This window comes from Dermacentor silvarum, chromosome 10 (assembly GCF_013339745.2).
Source record: "Dermacentor silvarum isolate Dsil-2018 chromosome 10, BIME_Dsil_1.4, whole genome shotgun sequence".
Lineage (NCBI taxonomy): Eukaryota > Metazoa > Arthropoda > Arachnida > Ixodida > Ixodidae > Dermacentor > Dermacentor silvarum.
In genome coordinates, this window is record NC_051163.1 from 122,085,831 (window position 1) to 122,109,882 (window position 24,052).

Genomic DNA, 24,052 nt, shown 5'->3' on the forward strand with positions numbered 1-24,052 from the left:
TCTCGAGCTGTAGCGTGAGACACTCTTCACCAGAGGAGGCAGAGATGGCGGCGATTGCCCTGGCAATCACAAACCCATCAACCAGAATAATCGTCACCGATTCTAAAACTGCAATCAAAGCCTATGACACTGGTAAGGTGTCCAAAGAGGCCGCCAAAATTCTGCAAGCAGGCAAGGAGAACGTACCCAATGACCTAATTAGAATAATATGGGCGCCCGCTCATAGTGGACTCACAGGGAACGAGATCGCCAACGAGGTCGCCCGAGGACTTACACACCGGGCCCCAGCGCAGGCATACTACTCCCTGTCCAAAAAGCGAGACTTAACCACATACAGAGAAATTCTACAACACTATAGAATGGGCAGGAGAACTTTTCCTCCCCCCCATAGATCTCTCACAAAGAAGGAAGAAGTAATCTGGCGAAAACTGCAGACGGGTACCTTCCCAAACCCGTATATCCTACACAAATGGCATCCTGAGGTGCACTCTTCGAAATGCAAAAACTGTGAAGGCATAGCGACCCTAAATCACATGCTCTGGGCTTGCCCAGCGCTAAACGGTCTACATGGGAACCAAGAGTCATGGGAATCCTCCCTTCATAGCCAGGAAGAACATGCCCAAAAACAAGCCATCTGTCAAGCCCAGGCCGCCGCCGGAAGCCAACTGATTCCGGCCGACGTCTAGGGGGGAGGTAGGCGGTGAAAGGGGGAGCTGCGTCTCACCCCGATCACCCATACTCTCTGACGGGTGCAAATAAAGTGCTTTCTCTCTCTCTCTTTCTCTGGTCATAAAAGATGATTCCTTCAAATGTTGCTCGATAGAAGCAGTAATTACACACAAGAGTATTTACAGGGTATACTTACTAAATGGACTGCAACACTGACCACTCTATGTAGCTATACGCCTTGCACCGTTTGTCGTCGTCTTTGTTGGGACAACAGCTTTCATTATTCTGGGGACGCACGTAGCAATATAAATAGTCTTCGTGTTACACCCTAAGCGCCAAGCATGCGACATTTATCGTTGAGGTGACTCTTTTAGTGCACACCAACGTCAGTGCCGTATGTGCTGTGCGCGATTTTTCTTCGTCCCTGGGGCGAGCGAGACATCGTCGCGATCATTTCGCATGTGCACATGTTTGAGTGAACAATACAGCATTGTCGACGGGTTGACATTTGTCTGTTTACCGTCGACGAAGTGCACTGAAAATTTCTAAAATGGTGAAGACAGTGTATAGCTTCGATATGAAATTATAGATCGTGGAGAAGGCAATTTATATGCTAATACAGTTTATCTGCGTATTTGCAACTGCTTGCTGGATTTAAAATACTTGCTGTAGAGAACACTTGCCCATTTATGGCTTCATTCTGGCACGCACGGAACCTGGGTAAAAAAGAAGAAAACCCGCGGGGACTCTTGTAACGCTGCGTTGAATCGCCACAAGACAGCGCGATCCTGATGGCAAGCTTATGCATAGTTCTGGCTCTATTGATACGCTTATCCTGAAATATACCATGAATAAAAGCATAGAACACGCTTAATAACGAAGCAGTGCAAAAACACGGGGAGGAAGAAAACAAGTAGACAACAAAGCCATTGTTGTGTCTATTTTTTTGTCCCTGGATTTATCGCACTTCTCTATTTTTAAGCATGGATGCATACCAGCAAGCCGAGCTCTCAGTTTTGCTGATAGAACAAGCGAATGATAACGTGCATGTACCACCCCCCCCCCCCCCCCCCTCCGTCGTCGCGTCGTCTGCTCCACGCGAATGGCTGTCTGTCTACTGAACGGGTGAAGAAGGCATAAAATATTTTTGAAGCCAATGTTTCTTTGTCTTTTGCCTCTACGTTTCGTGTTCAAGTTGCTGGGTGCTCGCTCCTTGCTGTCTGCTGCCTGCTTGATGCTGTCCTACATGATTGGTCACTAACGGGCATTGTGCAAACAGGCGCCGGATATAGTGCAAAGCGCGGCTTCCCGGTGCGCCAGGTGATGCTCGAATGCTCGGACGTGAACTCCAACACGACATCGTCCAGATGCCACCATCGTCTCCCGTCGACGTCATTTCATCGTCTTCGTGGTATTGAAACATTCCTTCGTTGTTATCCTTCGGCCGTCTTCAATCTGTCGTCATCACTGCGTTGTTATTTCGTCGTCATTAGGCCGTCATCATCAATCCGTCGTCGTCATTGCTTCGACTTTACAGAGTTGTCGTCATTTCTTTCTCGTCAGGCCATCGTTGTCATTCGAGCTTCGTAATCCCATTGCCCTCATACCAACATCGCCACGCCATCGTCTTCGTAACACTGTCATCCCTGCTTCGCTGTTGGCCGCAGTCTTTCACAGCGGGCCGGTACAGAACATGGTGCAAAGCACCGCGCGTAGCGCAAACTGAGGCTGAACGGGGCGGCAGCTGATGCACGCAAGCACGGACGTGAGCACCAAAACCAACAGGACACTGGCGCCACGCCGTCGTCGTCATTTCATTGCCTTTCTGTTACTCTGATCCATCCTTCGTTGTCGTATTGCTATCAGCCTTCCACCGTCTTCAGTTTGACGTCGTCGCTTCATTGTCGTATTATCACAATCACGTCGCCATCGTCGAGCCGCCATCCTCATAGCCTCGTCGCTATCTACCATCATCATTCCGTCGTCGTTATTTCATCATCACCATAGCCTCGTTGTATTGTAGTCGCCGTCGTGCCATCTTGGTCGTTCAATTGTCGTCACACTATCGTAGTGTTTCCGCGGTCGGTATTCCATTGGCGGGATGACTTTGTCGTCATTTAGTCATCTTTATTACGTCGTCATTGTTCCGACTTCGTCATCTCACTGTCGTCATCCTATCGTCGTCACCGCGTCTTCATTACACAGTCATAGCCATACATCATTCCAGCATCTACATCTCGTTGTCTTCATACATGACGATGTATACCAGAGGCCTTGAAAGTCGGTAACGCAATACTAACGCAGGCGAAATGGTTTAATAAGAAAGCTAAAAGTAGGAACACCATGACTTGTACAAGACATTCGTTCAGGTTTGTGTGGACGCAGTAACGTAGATGTTCAAGTGCAATAAACCTATACCCACCATGGTGCATCTCAGTTTTGGCGCTGCGCTCCTAAGCCCGAGGGCGTGGTATCAAATCTCGACCACGTCGGCCGCATTTCGATGGGAGTGAAACGCGAAAACGATCGTGTACCGTGCATTAGGCGCACGCTAAAGAACTCCGTATGGTGGAAATTGAGCAGGAGCCACCCACGACCGCATGCCTCGCAATCACATCGTGGTTTGCACGCAATACCTATGAATTTTTTACAGTGAACCTAGGCAGTCATGGTTCTTAGAGTTTGAGATACGCTTTTCGTCTTCTCGACCTTATAAATTTTATCACGCTTTCATTACTCCGTCAGACGGCGTTTGCTTTGAGACCCTGTCGTGAATGCACGTAATGCAGTCAGCACGTTCTAGAATACCGGCTCACCCGGGACCAACGTCGGCATCCTATAAAAAGCAATGGTTACTGAGGTAATAGAACTGAGGTAGTGGACTGCACTGGCCGTATTGGCGCTACCGTTAAAGTGTTATGTTGGTGCACGTTATTAACCTTTTGTAGGAAGGCATTTATTTTTTACAAAACGCTTGACATATTCCTTACGTGGTATGAATAAATAAGGTGCTTAGAAACAGTTTAAAATAAATTTTACTTCTCTACACCAAGACGTTTACTTAAAAAAAAAGTAGGCCGCATTTGTCACACTTACGCTAAATGGCAAGAAAAAAGAAACGCATTTGTCTGATTGATCGTCCACGGTATCAATGCCAGCGGTTATATACGTGCCGGCAAAAATCTGTTTTTCTAAGAAAGGGCCTCTCTATCTCTCTCTCAATGCGAAATTATTTCTGACCACTTCCCCCGTGAACAAAAACTCTTGATATTTCTTGTGCGGTATAACTATATTAGCTATTTAGAAGTTGTTAGCGGCTAGTTACACCTCTGTAGAGCAACCCGTTTGGATTTTAAAAAGTCCCACTGACACTACATGTTTATTTTTTTTAATGTGCAACATTTGCCCGACTGATCTTTGAGGATCTCAATGCAAAATTATATGTTACCACTTCCCTCATAAAACGGACCGAAGCACGACAGATAAACTGGCACTGCAGAGGCCATAAACAAAATGTTAGTGCGCAGTTTTCGCTAGAGCGTCGAACACCAACGGCATCAGTGTCTTTTTGTACGTGCATTCACAAGGACCAGTTTGGCAGACTATCTGTCACCTCAAGATACAAAAATGGGTGCTTTTTATAAGCTGAATGTGTAAATCTAAATGCAGGAAAGAAGAATAACTTATGGGACATCTTGATAACTCTTTTTCTCGCGTGAAATGGGGGCTTCATTCAAGAAGTGTTCCAACGATCACTACAATTTTTCTCAATTCTGCGCGCTTGGCAGCAGTTATTAGCCATTCACAAAACTATTCTCGCATTTAGATAGAAGGTAGCGCCAAATAAATATGATAGAACCGTTCTCGCGCACATAATAAAGTGGAACGTATATGTCCAATCGTCCTAAAAGTGGCTGACCGGCTTTTTATTTTGGAAAATAGCGTTGCAATAAACACACGGTCCATGTACGTTCATTGTCTGGTCGCCCTTTTATGGTTCAGGTTATGCTTCCTCGACATTGCACCATACGCCCAGCGCTGGCATGCGACAATATAACTGACATCAGGACTCATGTTATCGACATATCTGGTCAGTTCAATCAACGCTATTTGACCGCTTCAGATATAGGACTCTGTATTTAGTTCTAAAAGAAGGAAACTACAAATATGCGCAAAATTCGCCTTGGAAGTTTATCTTTTATTTGAACGCAGTCAGTATTCGACAAATTAGAGCGGGAAAACTAGAGATGAAAAAAAAATCCAAACTGTTTCTTGAGTTTAAATGTTGCAGCATGTTTCTCGCAATACATCTGACTGAAATATAATGACGACATTAACGCACATTCCCATACAACATGGGTGTGTACGAGTAATACTCTGTACACGCGCGTTAACATTGTATTGCGCCTTGCAAATCTTTACTTGTTAACAGTAGCTGTTGAAGATACCGCTACCTGCTAACCATGCCGTCGTATGTTAAGGATGTTCACTACAGTCCATGGTCAGCACAAGCAACCGCTGCATATTCCCTTATTAGAGCCCTAAACAATAGTACCTCCGTGTTGTTTGCAGTCACAGGAATATTACGTCAGTAATAACTGTATCAGACCAATCACATACAGAAATTGCAAGAAAGAAATTGTTCCGGAGTGCAAAGTGAATATCCAGTAAAGGTATCTGTTATACTTTCATTCGAACAATATCAACGAAAGAAAACAAAACAATTTTACCTCAGGAGTACATCTAAGAAGTGCGCTAACTTTAGAGAGAATAAAAACCGATAGTTTTGGCGCATTTTAGACATACAAACTATATGGAGCAGTACAATGACAACCACCCAAGCAAATGGTGCACAGGCAAGACGAAGTGGGAAGTGAAGAGAGGCGGGGCCGAGGTCTTGGTGAGAAGAGAGATATACGTCCCTACACTAGAATATACTAGACCATATATACTAGACCTATATTAGACCATATAGCTTAGATTATGCGGAACCAGTAGAGCCGGGCATCTTTGTAATACACACTATCATTAACCATTGGTTTGTCAAAGCAAACGAAACCATAGCAAGAGAAGTGAAATACAGTGGAAAGATAAATTAGGTGGCGAAAATATTGTGATATTTGCGTGTATATATGTCTATTCGTACGGTTAGGTGCACAATCTGTGGACCTCTGCTACACACTTGGTTTTATTAGACTGATGGCATACGCTGTCCTAATTTGGCTGCAGCAGCTCTTTCACTTCATTCGAGTTCATTGTAGGGCATCACCTCAAATACATAATTAGTTGGTAGACAGCGCTTTGGACGACGTGGCACTTGACTATAGATTTCGATGTGCCTTCCAGCGGTTGCAGATCCAATGGATCTCACCTCACTTTCCTTCACGGCACAGAAAATCTGTACAGTAAGAGGTAAAGTGCAAACAGGATATTGTGGCGCGGTGATTAAACTCAGCTGCTATAGGCTTTGCCCACCAGGATCGAGGGATCCCTGTTAGAACGAAACGCCGGTTTTTCGTCAGGTAACAATAACAAAGGTAAGCTGACTAGTGGGTGCATCGTTGAATATGCTCCATGTTTCAGCGCATATACGCAATGGATGAGCAGAGTAGGTGAGATAATGACTGGTTTGATCCGGTGCGCGTATAAGCTACAGCATGAGGCTCCTGTACAAATTACTCGTATTCCTTAGGTACTTACCCCCGTCTTCTGTACCTATGTGCTTCACACACACTTCATATATGACTCCGAGGTATAATGCGTTTTTGCTGAGTATGCAAAGGTTATTCCCGTCTTGTTTCCTGTCTAAGGTAAAAGCTCATCGGGCACCGGTGTCTATCTGACAAATCCTCAGTAGCTGCTTCGTTGTAAAAGAAGTCAGCATTGCGAAAAAGTTACCGAATGCATGTGCCTCCCAAAAGATCACATACTTCTGCTGTTCTTCTTTATTTCGGGGGATTTGCCACAAAGCATATCTATTAAAATAAACAAAATATCATGCGAAGGCATGTAGCCGATGGCATTGGCCTTTCATCTGTACAATTTCGTTTGCAGCTGTCTGTGCCAACAAACGACGCAGAACAAGCTCAGCAAGCGCCGGTTCTACAGAACAAGGAGTGGCGGTGACTCACCAAGTTGAAAGACAAAGAAATAGTGGTGCGACCGAGTCCACGTCAATCCCTCCATTATTATTGACAGGCAAGAGCGAGCTCATCGTCCCTTCTTTAAATTCAAGATATGACGCATTGTGCTCATTTCGGAGCTAAGCCGAGGGACCAGCTAGCCCGTCCACTGCGGTCTGCATTAACTATATTTCCAGTCGAATCCGGTCTGCTGGCTCTTTTTTTAACTATATAATTTTAATGTTTTCGCGGTCAACGGCTTATTCATTCTTTTCAGCGTGCTTGAAGATTAAACCATATATTGAAGTTGTCGCCTTTACCCTAACATGTACATCGACAAACGGCGCTACAAAATTTCGCTCTTGCAACGAAAACTATGACCGCTCCATGAAAGCCTCCACCTGAATTTTACGCAGAAGTCATGGCCCACGTCTCCTGTTTGTCTTAACTAAGCTGAGCCAGCAGTTCGGCTCATAGCCCGACATGAAGGTAACAAAGAGTTTTCATGCATCCACGTCCTTGCCCGCGAGTTTAATGATGACCTTGTATTGCTTGTGCACCGAGATAAAATTGAGAAATCCCCTTAGATTTAAATCCTCAAACGCTGCTTGCTACAAGGACTTAGTTATCACGTTTGGTGGGGCCTGCAATGCGCAACCTAGCTGCAGAAAAAAAGAGTAAAAATGCAGAAAATAGGCCTCACCGCCGTTCTGCGCGGCTTCTCGAGGAATACAGAACTCTTTAGTTGAAATATATAGTGAAGTATAGCGGTTTCCCAACGTTCTTCTCTTACCGGCTTAAATAATATCAAGTACAGTCTTTCTAGGGCTTTCGCATCTATGAGATAAAAGAGCCAACAACACAGATCATTCCCATCATATCAGGCAGCGCTAGCGAGGTCTACCACTTTTTAATGGGTTTTGGGTCGGGCGACGTTGACATGTCTGGAACGTTGAATTCTGTAGTGAATTTCTCGCCACATGTTTTATGTGATACACTCCTCGTGAACGTCACGAAATCTCATCAAATTACCATAGAATGTGTTATCAGTTTGAACACCATGTACGGATATTGCTTTAGTCACGTTCAACGCGGTGGTCCCATGACTCAGAGGCAGAGCACGTAATTCGTCCCTAGTACAGTCGAAGCCCAAATTGCGGAATATACTGGGTGCGCGAAGTATTTGAGCACACGGCTGTCAATCACCACAATCAATAACACTACAACGCTACAAGCCTAGGCTCTTAAGTTCGTCTCCACCAAGCCTTAGGTCCCTGTCTAGACATTTACTCAAGGAAAGCAGCTTAAAGCCAATGGAAGAAAATAATCCGTACGCTGTTCTACTTCCATAGACCGCAGCAACTTGGAGATCGCCACCTCCTTAAATGCCAATGTTGTTCTTTTGAAGGCGCGTGAACCTTTTGTGAACAAATATAAGACTGAGAAATAAGCGCTGCTACTGGCCAGATGCTATTCAGGCGTAAGATTGTCCCTTGCAAGCAGAGTCCATGGCGAGAAAAAAGTCTGGAAGGCCAATTAAGGGCATTGTGGGCAGCTTCAAGTGGCACAATCAACAGCGAAGCAGTCTGTTCACGATGTAATTAGGCGCCACTCCAAAGTGATAAATTTCCTTGCACCCAGAGGGCATGCACAACCAAAACGCTGCTGGCTGTGAACTTATGCGGCGATGTCACATTCATTGTGGCGTACAATTTCCCAATATAAACCCGCTACGCTGCTATGGGCGGGGTTCATTACTGAAAGCGAGACTAACAAACAGCCACACAACGATAAAGACTCACTAACTGCACTGCCAAAGATAAACACGTACTATCTGGTCCATGCCGCCCTATGTAATCCATGAGCCATTATCGAAACCGAATGCAATAATTGAGGCTATATCATTTTATTAGAACAAAAATCTTCGAAAAGGTAGAAATTAACAATGCGTAAATTGAAATGAATACATTGGTTCGTGTAAATATCGTTGCTATTGAGAAGTCGTCATTATGACCTCAAATGCATCACGCACCTGATTTATGTAGCCGATCTTTCTTAACGGAGAAGATTAATTTTAGTTGTTTCTTCAGAAACGACAATAATCAACCGGCAACCAAGGCCACGCAATTTGGAAACATGCCCAACATGCCCAAGCAGAATAGAAATTCTCCTTGGGCATGTTGGTGCAGTTTACTAAAACATGGTTTTTGGACGCTAGGTGGGACATACGAAAGGAAAGACACCTTGTGTGTGTCTGTGTCTTCGATTTTGTATGTTCGGTCTAGCGCCCCAAAACCATGTCTTGCCTTGCAACCAGTGTGGTAGGACGTGACGTGTCAGCTATCTGCCAGCAGATGTTATGACAAAGATAATAAAAATATCTGTCCTCTCACCCCTCAAAATTGTTAGTGCAATGTTTCCACAGACGCACTTCCATCAGTTGCTGACGCATTACAACGAATCCTAATGTCAGGTTTGCATGAAAGGTGATCGAAATGTTTCCCAACTTTCCATTTAGCAAATGAAACTACAGATTGGCAAACTTTAGGCACAGTTTACATAGGGCGACTGCGGCTGTATATGTACGCGAAACCGCCAGGTTGATAGCAAAGAGTGAAGACAATAAGGGTGACGTCTTCAAGAAAGGGCAACGCGTCAACTGCTCTCCCCGAGCATGCGAATGAGTGCCCCACAGCACTGATTGGTAAAAGCGACAAGGTTAGCCAAAGACAATAGCCCGACGACATGACTACGGGAAGAATAATTACTGACCTGTACGATGCTCGACATTTTCCTCGAGGCACAAATAAATGTTGTTCGCCTTTTTATGGTAGAGAAATTTGTGTTAGACTTAAAAAAAGGGTTTGAACCTTCCGACTTCGTCAATAACGCCAATTTCTGCAGCATCATACCTGATCAGATATATTTGTTGCCGAATCTTTTAAGATGTGAATTTCCATAAAATGCTCAGTATGGCAAGATATCACGCCATAATTTTTTGAGCAGAACCTTATGTGAATTAAGATGAGACATTGTACAAACGACGTATAAGGATAATCACAAAATATTTTCGTTAGACAACATGTTATTGTCTCCGCGAGTAAACGGCAGACATTGCAGTGTATTATGAAGATTGCCAATATTTACGCCGGATCAATAATACGTTCAAAGCAAAATCAGCGAATACAAACATGCGCTCGACATTATTGTGGGTTTTTTTTAGTTCTTGGTAACTTAAATTAGTCATCGATTATCTAACTGCAGTGCACAAGGTGCAGGTTCGCATCAAATAACAACCATATTACGAGGAAGTCCCTGGGATGAAAATCTGTCGTTAATATTTCGCCTCAACATTATACTTATACTCAGTATATTCTTTTTCTGAGTTTAGCAATGTCGCAGAATATAATCGCAGCAAAATGTTACAATTGTTACTCCAACACAGATTGCAAACTTCTGATACAGGTACAGCGCGAATAACAATGCTAAGATGGCCATGACAAGACATACCAACATCAGAAGAGTGACAATATCAGAAGGGTATGGTTTTTATAGCAGTTAAAACTTTATGACCATGTCTTATATGCCCTTTCTTTTAAAGCGTATAGCTTTCTTTTGCTTTTTTTATCGTTTCTGAGGTTGGTGCTACGACTGTGATAGGTCGGACTTGGGCGAGGGAAGGTGACTAAAAGCGCCGAAGCAAAGGGCGCGTGCTCTCGGCCAATCGACTTGCGAAGATGAGCAGATGGGGCGTCACGCGTAGACACTTGCGTATGCGAGTGGCGGGAGCAAGGCGGGGGGGGGGGGGGGGGGCATACTGTTACTTGCTCGTTCGTTCGTCACGGCAAGGCGGGGAGGGGGTGGGAAGGGAGCGTGCTCTTGGGTAAACGAGTGGCGGGGAGAAACCGGAAGGCGACGGAGGGGAGGCTGTCGCTCGCTCGTTCGCTCGCTTGCTAGTTCTTGAACGTGTTCGTCCCCACCGGTGCCATGAAGGAACTCCGTGAGAGCGAGGAAAGACGTCGAGAGAAAGGGTGCGTGATCTTTGACAACCCAGTCGTGATGACAGGCTTCAAGGAGGGGGGGCGAAGGCACACTGACACTCTCGTTCGGTCGTCCGTTCGCCACGAGGAAGGAGCGCAACATAGTCACATTATTTAAAATTGAATGGCTCCTGATTCTTCGTTACCAGGTGGTCTTATTTCTCATGATTTAGTTTGTAAGCGCTTGGTCAAAAGGCACTTCCTATTTCGTGGATGGATTGAGAACTGTCCCTCCGTCTGCCAAAGTGAGCGAAGTCTATCACCTGGAAAACGTTATAGCGTAATTGCAGCTGCTCATTTACTACACTCGTGTTCACAAATGAAGCACATGCGCTGAAATAGATTATCACTCATATCAGTGGCAAAAGTTCTTGAACAAAGCAACTGTAATTTCCCTCGCTCCCACGAGTTTACAAGGAAAAACGAATTAGTTTTGCGGAAAACCGCAAGGTAAAGAGTTTTTCATACTGTCGTCCGCCTGTAAGCTACAGAAAAACACCCGTGCAGTTTCTCAGACCCATTCATATCTGGTGTTGCATGTAGGGCATGCCGCCAGGCAAGTCTCTCCAGAATTTATTAGATAAACCCCCCTCTCCTCTTCCTCTTTCGCGCTCGTGCTATTTGCGGATGAATGCAAATGTCTTCCTTTTATATTTACAACTAATACAATGTCACGGAAATTACAGATTTTTCCAAAGCTTTCTCAAGAGCGAAGTATCAAAGAAATTGGGTGAATATAGAGTCCTAGCCTAGCATGCAAGGCGGACAGCTGTTCCCACCGCACCATATGGGGCCTAAGAGAGGTATCAGCCTATCACATCATTTTTCATTTCATTATATAAGGCTTACATAGGTATTTTTCTCTCTCTGTGTCTCAATTTCACTCTCATCCACAAAATTTTGATGCCCTTCCTTCTTTCTATCCACAGGTGGTATTTCAGTGTTATTAGTACGCCGTAAACATTTGTCTTTCATTAATTAAAGAGCTTCTGATTCACTCTTTTCGTATGAGCTGTAGCCTACGCGCAGCTTCCGCGTGAAGCGCGCAAGATAGCAAAGCGATGTGGTGAGGTTGGAGGTTGTCGGCAATGAAACACCAAGCGAGTGCAGCCGTTATGGCCGCTGTAAAAAATGAAGTATAAAGGCAAAAACAGTCATTTGTTTTAACACAGTTGACTTTATAAGCTTGGGCTTGTGAATGCGTAAGAAAAAACTACCTGTCGTAGTAACTGGACACCAAGAGAGATCATTCGATGTCAGCAGACAACAGGCACAACTTTCATGGCTCACACAGGTAGCATAGCCAAGGGCAGCCGTATTTAGGTGCGCAGAATGTACAGAATAACTGTGCTGTGTGCTGAATAGTTCAAACAGACGAAGAACATAACCTTTTGCAGCAGAAAATGGCAACTTGGGAATTTGTAGTGAGGCTACGACGCTCTATGTTCATCCCCGACTGACGCGGGGCTGAACAAAATGGTTATAGTGAAGGACGTTTAAAGCGAGACTACTAAACTGCTACCATATGTGTTCCAATGCATTTTAATGCGATTAGCATTGTTAGTGTATTTTATGTATTTTCCGGGGGCTTTCCGGGTATGTTTGTCTCTGTCTCTGACAGTTTTCCCGAAAACGTAGCTTACTGGGTGGTCCATTGGTCAAATGGTTAGAGCGTCGGGCTGCCGTGATGAGGAAACCGGGTTCGAACCCAATCGTCGGGCTAATTTTGGTCACGGATATGTGACATTGTGTATCTGTCGCTCATCAGTTCACCTGTTTCACGCTAATTTGTGTAACTGGGTTTGTGCCACTGCGTATGTGCCAGTCTTCCATTAACTCTATTGATTACCACCACTAGGATCACTGCGTTTGTGTAACTATAGGTATGTGCCACACTTCAATGAACCTCTTTGATGTGAATTTAGGTCACTTGGGGCGCTATAACGTAAAATGATTCCAAACTGTTTTCATTCCAAACTCCTGACGTCAAATTTACGTAACCACCGACGCAAGCATCGGGCGGTGACCCGCAGCGTTGTCTGAACAACCCAATCAAATACTCTCCTCGTTTATAGGAGGTCACCTTTGTTCGCTTTCAAAACCAATAACATTGTCTACACTCAGCGGTTTTCCTTATCTAATTGGCTGACAAGAGGCGAGGAGCACGCTCTAATGAAGAGGGTTTCGATGGGACCGACCCAGCACTGTGAAAATAGATAACCGCATGAAGAGGGTGATGCCGGCTTCTCCAATTGGTCCACTTCGCCTCACTTAGCTTGCGGTGGCTGGTCGAAAATCGCGGCGGCGTGCAACGGAAGGATAAGAATGCCGGTGAAACGGATCCTCAGCAAGGAAGAGTTGGCAGAGCGATGTCGTATGCATGCCGAAAGGGGTCGATAACGTTTTAGTGCCACGCAAAAAGGTTTATCATGCGCAAATAAATACATGCTCACCGGCAGGTTCGAGTATCGAGGGCCTGAGCGATCGGCGGGCAGCCATCTTCTGTTCCTTTCGGAACGGGGCAGTCTGTGGCTATTCAGAAAATTTTTCAGTTTTGTTCGGCATATTAATGCATTTTTTTCGCGTACACGTCACTTTGACGTGTTGAGTTTTCGTGGTTTTGTGAGGTCGCGCGACAGACAGGCGAAGTGGGCGTAGCCAGAAAACATTGAACCAATAGCAGAGGGCTAATGGTGAAAAGGCGTCGAATCGGGAATGATTATTTTTCTTTTGTGCGGTTTAATCAGTGTGTACACGTTGTATCAGATGGGGAGCTATCGCGGTTTTATTGACGTGGCGTGACAGACAGGCGAAGTTGGGAGTGGCCCAAAAATGTTTTGACCAATCGTGGAGGCTGATTGAAGAAATTGGAATCAAAACAGTTTGGAGCCTTTTTTACGTTATAGCGCCCCAGGTATGTCAAAAAACTTTTTTTCAGTGCTTATTATCAACCCTTAAGGCCCATGGTTCATGTTTACAAGATATCGAACCTGATAAAATTCTTGTCCTAAAATCTGTGCTTTATGTTTCGTTCTTTTTGCCACCAGTACTCCAGCCATCTTTTCGCAGATTCGCTACCTCTTCCTGGAGTATCCCTAATGCCCATAGCATCAAGGAAGGTTACTACGTCCTCGTTCTCCTCTGGATGGCATCCTATAGCCAGCGCCCGTTCCGGCTAGGCCCTAGCGAACTCCTGCTTGAAACATAGGCAATCTAAAAAAGAGGGCATTAACAATGTTCAGTAAGTGGTGTTGATGTTATTCTGATAAATGGGATGAAAGGTGCTCGGGCGTGATGTGGAGGAAGCGGAAACACTTCCACAGTTACTGTCGTTAGGTAGATGCACGTATCCGCACAGCAAATCATTTCAGTCTGGCAGCAGTTCCGGTGCCACATACGAACTTTGTACATAAGCTGCAGTATGACGAAAAAATTCATAAAAGGCTTATAACATGTCGATCAGACACCTGCCACCTCCAGACACTGTATGGATCAAGTGTCCACCACTGAACATTTAGCCCCCCATAATGGTAGGGTCAACCCATGGCATACACGCATACACGCAGTGAAACAGGGACAAGAAAAAAATGAACCAGATTCGAACCTAAATGAGGGAAAAGTACAGCTCTTTAAGAATTTTTATTGCCACTGCTTCCCACTCTTAAGAAGTTCCATGACAATTTGTTTCACCCTTTGGCGGACAACTCTAAATACCCAATTAAGCAACTGTACCGTTCCGTTGCTGAACAGGAGTTTGAGGGTTTCAGTATCGTTTCTGAGCGTTGTATTCATAACAGGGCCGAGTAAAGTAAACTTCTCATACTATTTCAGTGCACTTCGGTGAACTTCGTCGAAAGTAACCCGAAGCCTTCGACTATGGGGTGTCCGTTTCAGCATTTGGAACCTAAACAGCATCAATTACTGTCGCTTTCGCTGGTAACTGATGCGACTAACGCCTCACTTGCTCCCATTCTTCTCGTCACTTGTGGGTAGTCAGACACGGTAACTTGCAGTCAAAGTGGAAAAAGAAATCCTTTCATACAGTTCAAAATGCCTTCCTTTCATGATTCGACTAAGTTGTAACCTCCCGCGTTTGGAAGAATTCACAGAGGCGCACAGGCTCACACTCGTGACGCGTTTAGTTAAGTGGACCTGCGTACGCACGCGGAGGGAAACCTTGCAACTACACGCGAACTCAATAGCCTTTCGAGTCACGACAGCACGAAATTCCCGTGGCTAATAGAAACAATTGAGAAACGCGATTATTATTTCCACTGTAATGCCGGCAGGTGGAGGTATACGTGTGAGACAATGCGAACAAATGGAGGTTTTACCTCATCGGGGCTGACCCTCATCAGATCTAGCCATGCCGTGGGCGTAATGAATCATTTCACGCGGCGACAAAACAGCAGTTGCCGATGGCCAACTTACTGACGCCATTATCTTTCATTCACCTGAAGATAAAGCTAAAGTGACCTTTTATGCAAAACCTGTTTACCCTCGTGAAAGATAGAATGCGAATAAATATGAGAAAATACCGAGCTTCGACGTTTTATGACTTGTTTTATGCACTCTAATTTCAACAAATGCTACCGCCTGTAGTTCGCTATAACGTCTATATGTGTGGTATGTAAACTCAAGCGCCCGAACCATTTTTTCCGGACTGTTCTGGCTGCTCCGTGATTTATTGTTACGTCGTCTTTTCTACGGGTATTTGTCGTGTGGGTCTGGTTTACTTACGGTATTTGTTTACGCATACTAATGTTATTTCTGAAACTTGCGACAAACAAGAATGTGGTAGCGTAACCTAACTGGCTTTTAATATCGACGAAACGATATTATAATTTGGGCAAAAATACATTTCTGGAACAGACCGATAAGTTTCTCAGCGACAAACCTGCTGGTTCCAGAGAAGCTGAAGACCCTTCGTGCTTGGGCGTCAACAAGACGTAGGTAATTGCAAGAGGTGTTACGTTCGTAGTAATGGGGATGCAATAAAGGTGCTTTGATAACATATTTTTGACGTTGCGCTGGCGCTTCAGTTGCAGGGCGCATGCGTCGATCCTGTGTGTAGAGGTGCCTTCTTTCTGAGTGCACCAATGATCACGTAGTGACTTTACAGCGCCAACTATTTGCAACAAAAATAAGAGACACTTAAGACTGCTTAATTCAGGAAACGCGAAAGTGCCGCAGGTGAAATGTTTTCGAACGATGTTTTGGACATGCATTAAAGTTCTTTCATCTGATTCGGTGTGTGTTTTTGCGTTGCGTTGGCCACAGACCGGCTCATTTTATACAGTCATGAGGTGGGGTCGAGAGTCCGTCGCAAAATACACAGCACCGATGAAGTCCGAAGTGCATGTGACGCGCAAAAGTCTACGCACTCATTTTATATTCTCATGACGCGGTGCCACCTCCTTCCCATTGGTTGCGCCGTCACATGCCCAATGACGCACGCACTAGGCCACACATTCAGCCAGCCAGATGGCTGCGACGTGACGTGTGCAATGACGCACGCACTAGGCAAGCCTTTAGTCAGCCAGGAACGTGGAGCCGCCCTGGCGCCGGGGAAGCATGTACGTCTCGCACCCCGGAGGCCCGGGTTCGATTCCCACTCAGACCAAAATGTACCAAATTATCTTTTGAAAGCCATTAATTTACTGCGTTTACAGAACATCTCTGAGAAATTTGAAGTCAATCCGAGCATTCTTGACGTGTTTTTACTCTTTGCGCCGTCTGCCATTCTTGGTAGCATCTTTCGGTCACACCGACTACGCTGACTCCGGATTGTCACCTGATGAGGCATAAAATGCTTTCGTATTAAAACGCATTTCGCATTAAAGGCGAGGGCGATTGCGCGGCTGAGGACAGCAGTGAAAGCTGACGGAGGAACTCCTTTATCTGGCAAAGCAGGGAGTCCAGTCAGGAGCCGCGCCCATGCTGGCGAGGGTTTTGTCGGACACAGGTGGGCGCCGCGTGAGAAGACGCTGTCTGCAGAGCGCGTCGCTACTCTGGCAAAGCTCAATGACCTGAGCTTGGTTTTTTGACAGCAGCATATGAAAGGCATCGTCGGAATGCCCTTCATGATGTGACGTACCTTGGCCGCCTCCGCCATCGTCGGGCTGACACGCCGGCAGAGGTCGATGATGTGGACCTCTGCCGACCTCTGTCGACCTCTGGCAGAGGTCTATGTATCAGGTGAACGTTTTACCAGTTTGCTGGGATCCGCTTCGTAAGCGTTGTTCAACGCGAAGCCTGCGCACGCCAAGGAGGCCGAAAACTTCTGTGATGCTGGTTTTCAAGCTAGCCCACGTGCAGGAGATCGGCGTCGTGGTTTTAACGCGATAGCGTTAAGGGCCCCATATCGCAGAAAATCCGGCGTCTGCGTCGGTGTCAGCGTCAGTGTCAGCGTCGGCGTAAGCATCGGCGTCTGGCGGAAATAATCATGCCGAACCACATCATCCCGAACCATCCGACCGGGCGGGCCCTTCGCCTGGCGCAAGGCCTTAGTGAACAAAAATTGAATTTCTCTAAGTAAAATCCGCCAGAGAAATCGTAAAGTACGACTTGACCGCAACCTACAGACGTGTTAATGTCGTACTGTAATTTGAATATACGAGAAAAAAGCCTGATAAGCAGCCAGGCATCTTTGAATGCTAACGCGTTCTACTCTTAAAGGCGAAGCTTAAGCGTCCTCCAATTTTGATGGTGCTTCGCTGTACTTTGGTTCTAGGCAACATTAAGGGGAACGTTGAAAACCGAGCCTTTCTAAATTTTGATCGGGCTTCATGTCGCAGAAAACACGGTGTCGGTGTCGGCGTCAACGGGGTCCCATAACGCTATCGCGTTCCACTCTCAAAGACGAAGCTTAAGCGTACTCCAAGTTTTCGTTCTGAAACCACAGCTTGGCGACGCCTATAGATAGAAGATCGCGTTGTAGGGCTTTAGGGGATCGTCCCCATTTGTTGGTGTTGCTCGCTCTTTCATACGACTCCAGCCAATCTTCAACGTCTTTCTCATCGGTGCCGCTGAAGATGTCAGGATCTCGCTAACGCTGGGCTGCGGCACGTATGATAGCTTGTGAAACCGGTGGGGATGTCTGGCCGGCGTCGTGAGGCATGACGGACGGCAGATTTCAGTTGCGTAATTCCAGGCTTGAGGGGGGGGGGGGGGACCGCACCACCTCCACCAAATTCAATTGTGAACAAAGGACAAGACAAGAGCAGCAGGCAGCAGTTGGCAGCGTCTCAACCAGAGCAGCCCAGGCAATCTCGAGCTTCGCGCCTCCCGGACGACTGGCGATGTGGCGGCTGTGCCGGGCATTCCTCTTCACATGCCACACTTAGCCAGTACCCCGAAAATGAGCATCGGAGAACTGTGACGTACGGAGGCACTTCACATAGTCAGTGGCGCCGGTGGCGTGGGTGTCCGGCCGGCGTGCTGTATTGCGCAATGCCACATCACTTCGCATAGAGGTTGATCTAATACAGCTATGTGGATGAACAATCTCAGAATGTCAGGGCGCTATAGTTGCTGATGTGTAACCTAAGCACTTGTGAGTGTGGGGCGTTTGGTCTGTGCGACTTCTATCCGCTCCACCCACGCTTGTATCGAGTTTCTCTATTACAAATGAAAACAGTCTGTGCTTTGCTACATTGTTCGCTTCTCTTCTTATATCTGCGCTTCAACAGAAATTGTGAGCAGCGCAACTGCGATAACTGTCATCGGTCACGCGTGCGGTGAGGCGTTAATTGGACTAGGGAGTGACACCCAATCAGAAAAAAATATCTGTGGAAGGCGCTTTTCTACATGCATTTTCGCATGAACTATGTTGAAATAACGTCTCTTCTAGACCGATTTTTGTTGATGATAAATTAACACAAAAATTGTAACCGATTTTTCCGTCCTGAGTCACGTCACATCATGATCTAAATTTATGGCACCCCTCGACAACAGCCACGCCCTTAAACTCCTTTTTTAGGTCCATGGACAGAACACTCTCTTTTACAGGTCACGAAGTGCATGTGGCGTTTTTTTAGAAAACGTGCGACTGTAATAAATGCCTCCCGTTCAGTTTCTTTCTCTATGGGCATCTACTTTATTCTCATCAATATCTTAACAATCTCCCTGTCTGTTTGTTTCGCTTTCTCCTTATACGCCATTTACCAGAAACCAATGTTGCTTCTTGTATAGGTTGATTCTGAAAGCCTCATCCGTCGGCGACCTATACAGGCTCACTTGTTTTCATTGGAAACACGATATATCATACATGTCTGGAAACCTTCTGCGTGACACCTGCTGTTTATAGCTTTCAAGCAGCATGTTAAGTTTAGTTAACGCGCTTTGATACATGTACATGGAACTAGGAGACGTAGGTATAGGTGACAAAAATGTTAAATTTCAATATTTTCCTTAAAATTTGAAGCAGTGCCATGCAGGACTAGACAGAAGAAAAGAATGCACACAGAGCACGGCTGTGAGTGTCCTTCTGTCTTTCCTGTGCCTGCCCGGTTCTGAGCTGTTCAGATGTTGACATGATCGCCAAACAAACCGAAATTCTGACGTTATAAATATATTTCTCTTCGTAGTTCACTTGTTAGCTATGTATTCTGCAACACTACAAACAACACTCGTGTGTTCAGAAAACTGAGATATAGTCATGCTCGGCACCAAGGTGGTACAATGCAGCTGAATAAATGGACAAAGGTCAAATAAGGACGCACGTAATTGCAGCTCCAGAGATTATCGATGCCATGAAATGTCTCTTCAGTTATCTAAACTAACGATTTCAATTGCTGCCGTATCTAGACTGCTTAATGGGAATATTATGTGATGTTTGTTCATACTGTAGTGAAGAAGAGGAAGAAGTGCTCTTGCGTCTGTCGCTGTGCGCACCATCAGCGTTCGTGGACTGCCTCGATTGCGTGAGACGTCTAATAAATCGTCATATCACATTTGGTGGAGGTGCGGACACAGGACACAGGAGCCTGACACATCTCTGGCCGCTCCCATTAGGAGAGCCATTCGCGAGGAACTTGCCGACTCGCTACCTTTGGCTCAACCATGTCCTCCCGTGGCGGCACCTCTGACCTATGCCGCAGTCGCAGCGCGACCTGCGTCGCCGACATTCGCATTTCCTGCGACAGTGCGACCTCAAGCAGTGCCAACTCCCGTGTCGCCTCCTATTCCGCCTCGAAGCCAAGTTCAGAACCCTTGGCGCACACGCGACAACCGACCCATATGTTTCGCTTGTGGTTTCGCCGGCCATGTCGCGCGCTTCTGCCATCGTCGCATGCCACCTACTAACCCTGCTGTCTCAACGCCTGGGTATGGATATTCCCACGATGCTACCGGCCATTCCATGCATCCCGACCCAGAGTATCCGCCGTCTCCTCGACGCCCTTTCGGCAACCATCGTTCTCCGTCCCCGCGTCGTCGCTCGCTTTCCCCCTTACGTCGTCGCCAGTCACCTAGCGAGGGAAACTAGTTGCTGCAGTTCTGCAGGCACGAACTGCCAGCTTCGCGACTTCTACAAGGCCTGCACAGTCGCCACGCAATTTACTGGACGTTTTGGTTGAAGGAACCGCCACAGTTGCGCTTATTGATACTGGGGCTGCGGTTTCTGTTATGGACGAAAAGCTTTGTCGTAAGCTTCGCAAGGTCACCACGCCGTTGTCGGGTTTGCTACTGCGTACCGCGAGTGCGCAGCATATAGCGCCGCTCGCTCAATGTACCGCAAGAGTGCTCATTGCCGACGATGTTTATGTTGTTGAATTTTTCGTGCTTCCTTCCTGTTCACATGACATCATTCTTGGCTGGGACTTCTTGTCTCACCATCGTGCCATCATCGACTGTGCTCGGGCCGAAGTGGCGCTTTTCCCGCTTGACGAAGCCTCGCTGCCTGAGCCTTCTGAAAGTAAAGCCGCCAAGCTCACGGTTGTCTCCGATACGAACATACCACCCGAAATGTCGGTTCTTGTGCACGTATCTTGCTCCGCCGCGCCAGACGCTACGGTGCTTTTTACACCATCGCCTATTTTTCTACGTCGCAAGGCTCTACCTCTACCATTTGCCGTCCTCAACACTGTATCTGGATTATCCACTATGCTTGTGTGTAACCCGCTTCAATCCCCTGTGACCTTACTGCGTGGAGAATCCCTCGGTCGTGTTCAGCCCCTTGACCCGCTTCACATTCTCGAAACTTCCGACGACATGGCCTGTTATGAGCTCGACGCCCTCACTTCTCCATTGCTGTGCGCATCATCATCATCATCATTGTCGTCGTCGTCGTCTGACGTTCTTGAGTCTGCCTTGGACGCCGATCTGCCACCTGCGTACCGCCAGCAAGTCCTCGCGCTTCTTCAGAATTTTCGCTCATCGTTTGATTGCAACCAACCATCCCTGGGACGTACGGCGACTGTCACTCACAGCATCCACACTGGTTTCCATCCACCATTACGCCAGCGACCATACCGCGTGTCGGCAGCCGAGCGACAAATAATTACCGAGCAAGTCGACGATATGCTGCATCGTGGCGTCATTCGGCCTTCCCAGAGTCCTTGGGCGTCTCCTGTAGTATTAGTACGCAAGAAGGACGGCTCAATACGCTTGTGTGTGGATTACCGTCGGCTCAATAAGATAACTCGTAAAGATGTCTATCCGCTGCCTCGGATAGATGACGCCCTCGACTCCCTGCAAGGCGCGGAGTACTTCTCATCTTTGGATCTTCGCTCCGGCTATTGGCAAGTGCCGATGGCTGAAGACGACTGTGAGAAGACCGCTTTCGTCACGCCCGACGGCTTGTATGAATTTACCGTAATGCCATTCGGGCTCTGCAACGCGCCCGCTACTTTCGAGCGTAGGATGGACACTATCCTTCGCAACTACAAGTGGAAAACATGTCTATGCTATCTTGATGATATTGTCGTGTTTTCGCCCGATTTCCCGACGCACCTCGTTCGCTTGCGTGAGATCCTGACGTGTCTCTCCTCTGCCGGCCTCCAATTCCACATCAAAAAGTGCCGTTTTGCTGCCCGCAAGTTAACAATATTGGGACACGTTGTTTCGAAGGATGGTGTACTTCCTGACCCAGCCAAGCTTCGCGCGGTCGCAGAGTTTCCGATGCCCACTACTCTTAAGACACTCCGCAGCTTTATAGGGCTCTGCTCTTACTTTCGGCGTTTTGTGCGCAATTTTGCCACTATAATCGCACCACTGATCAATTTGCTTACGGCTAGCAGCGGCATCTCCGCGTGGTCAACTTCGTGTGACGACGCCTTCAAGCAACTACGTCGTCTACTTACTTCGCCGCCGATTCTTCGACACTACGATCCGACAGCGCCCACAGAGCTACACACGGACGCCAGTGGCATCGGACTTGGTGCAGTCCTAGCGCAACGGAAAGACGGCTACGACGAGTACGTCGTCGCATATGCGAGTCGCACTTTAAAGAAGGCAGAAGCCACTACTCTGTCACAGAGAAAGAGTGCTTGGCCATTATTTGGGCTCTCGTCAAATTTCGTCCATACCTATATGGTCGCCCTTTTGACATTGTTACCGACCACCACGCCCTTTGCTGGCTGTCCTCGTTGAAAGATCCGTCAGGTCGCCTCGGCAGCTGGGCACTTCGCTTACAAGAATATAACATCCGCGTTGTCTACCGATCGGGCAGAAAGCACTCCGACGCCGATGCGCTTTCCCGATCACCGCTACCTTCCGATGTGGCTTCAGTGTCAACGCCCTTCGCATCCATGTCGACGATCAACGTCACTGATATGCCGGCCGAGCAGCGTAAGGATCCCCTGCTTTCAACTATGCTGAATTTCCTCCACGATCCATCCGTCACACCCTCTTCTCGAACACTTCGTCGCCAAGCCGCTCACTTTGCTGTCCACGACAACGTCTTTTACCGCAGAAATTATTTGCCTGATGGTCGCAAATGGCTGCTTGTGATACCACGACACATGCGTACTGACATATGCGCTTATTTCCATGCCGCTCCTCATAATGGTCACGCCGGCGTTCTGAAAACGTACACTCGGCTGAGGCAGCGCTTCTACTAGCACGGCATGTATCACTTCGTGCGCCAGTACGTACGCGCTTGCACGGCGTGCCAAAGGCGTAAAATTCAACAGCGCCCTCCTGGCGAGTTACAGCCGCTCCCCTGCCCGGCCCGGCCATTTGATCGCGTCGGTATAGACCTATACGGGCCACTTCCCTACAGTTCCTCGGGTAACCGATGGATAATTGTAGGCGTCGACCACTTGACGCGCTACGCCGAGACTGCCGCACTTCCGGCGGCTTCTGCGCGTGACGTTGCCTTCTTCATCTTGCGGAACTTCGTTCTTCGACATGGAGCACCACGCGAACTGCTCAGCGACCGGGGGCGTGTGTTCCTGTCCGAAGTAATACAAGCCCTTCTCGCTGCATGCAGCATCGTTCACCGCAAGTCTACCGCCTACCACCCGCAAACGAACGGCTTGACAGAGAGGTTCAACCGCACACTCGGTGACATGTTGACTATGTACGTTGCCTCGGACCACAGTAACTGGGACACTGTTTTGCCGTTCGTCACGTATGCCTATAATACCGCCACACAAGCTACCACTGGCTTTTCGCCATTCTTTCTGTTATATGGTCGCGAGCCCTCGTGTACAATGGACACCCTGCTCCCCTACCGACCCGACGCTTCTGAATGCACGCCAGTGTCTGAAGCCGCCAAATACGCAGAGGACTGTAGGCAGCTCGCCCGTACCCTAACGACCGCCGCCCAAGGTCGCCAAAAGCTGCGGCATGACAGTGACGTGCCTACACCACATTTTCCGCCTGGTTCCCTTGTTTGGTTGTGGATCCCACCTCACAGCCCTGGCCTTTCAACCAAACTTCTTGCACGCTATGATGGTCCCTACCGCGTCATCGACCGTACCTCGGCTGTCAACTACGTTGTCGAGCCTGTGACGCCATCACACGACCTTAGACATCGCGGACGTGACACGGTTCATGTCAGCCGACTTAAGCCATACTATGACCCCCTGATCCTACCTACGCCGTAGGTCGCCAGGATGGCTCATCTTCTCTCCCGGGGGCCATTGCAGTGAAGAAGAGGAAGAAGTGCTCTTGCGTCTGTCGCTGTGCGCACCATCAGCGTTCGTGGACTGCCTCGATTGCGTGAGACGTCTAATAAATCGTCATATCACAATACCAATAATAAATCAAGTCAAG

General features: G+C 47.3%; 1 protein-coding gene across 2 annotated transcripts in view; it reads right to left on the minus strand.

The window, feature by feature from the left end:
* Positions 1-24,052, minus strand: part of LOC119466556 (uncharacterized) — a 75,413-nt gene that overhangs the window by 34,208 nt on the left and 17,153 nt on the right. The window contains exon 1 of one of the 2 annotated variants that reach the window (XM_037727081.2): positions 10,302-10,345. The exons of the other annotated variant lie outside the window; for it this stretch is intronic. The gene's annotated coding sequence lies outside the window, so the exon portion shown is untranslated. Of the gene's footprint in view, positions 1-10,301; positions 10,346-24,052 lie in introns of those variants that run through there. 2 annotated transcript variants of the gene reach the window in all.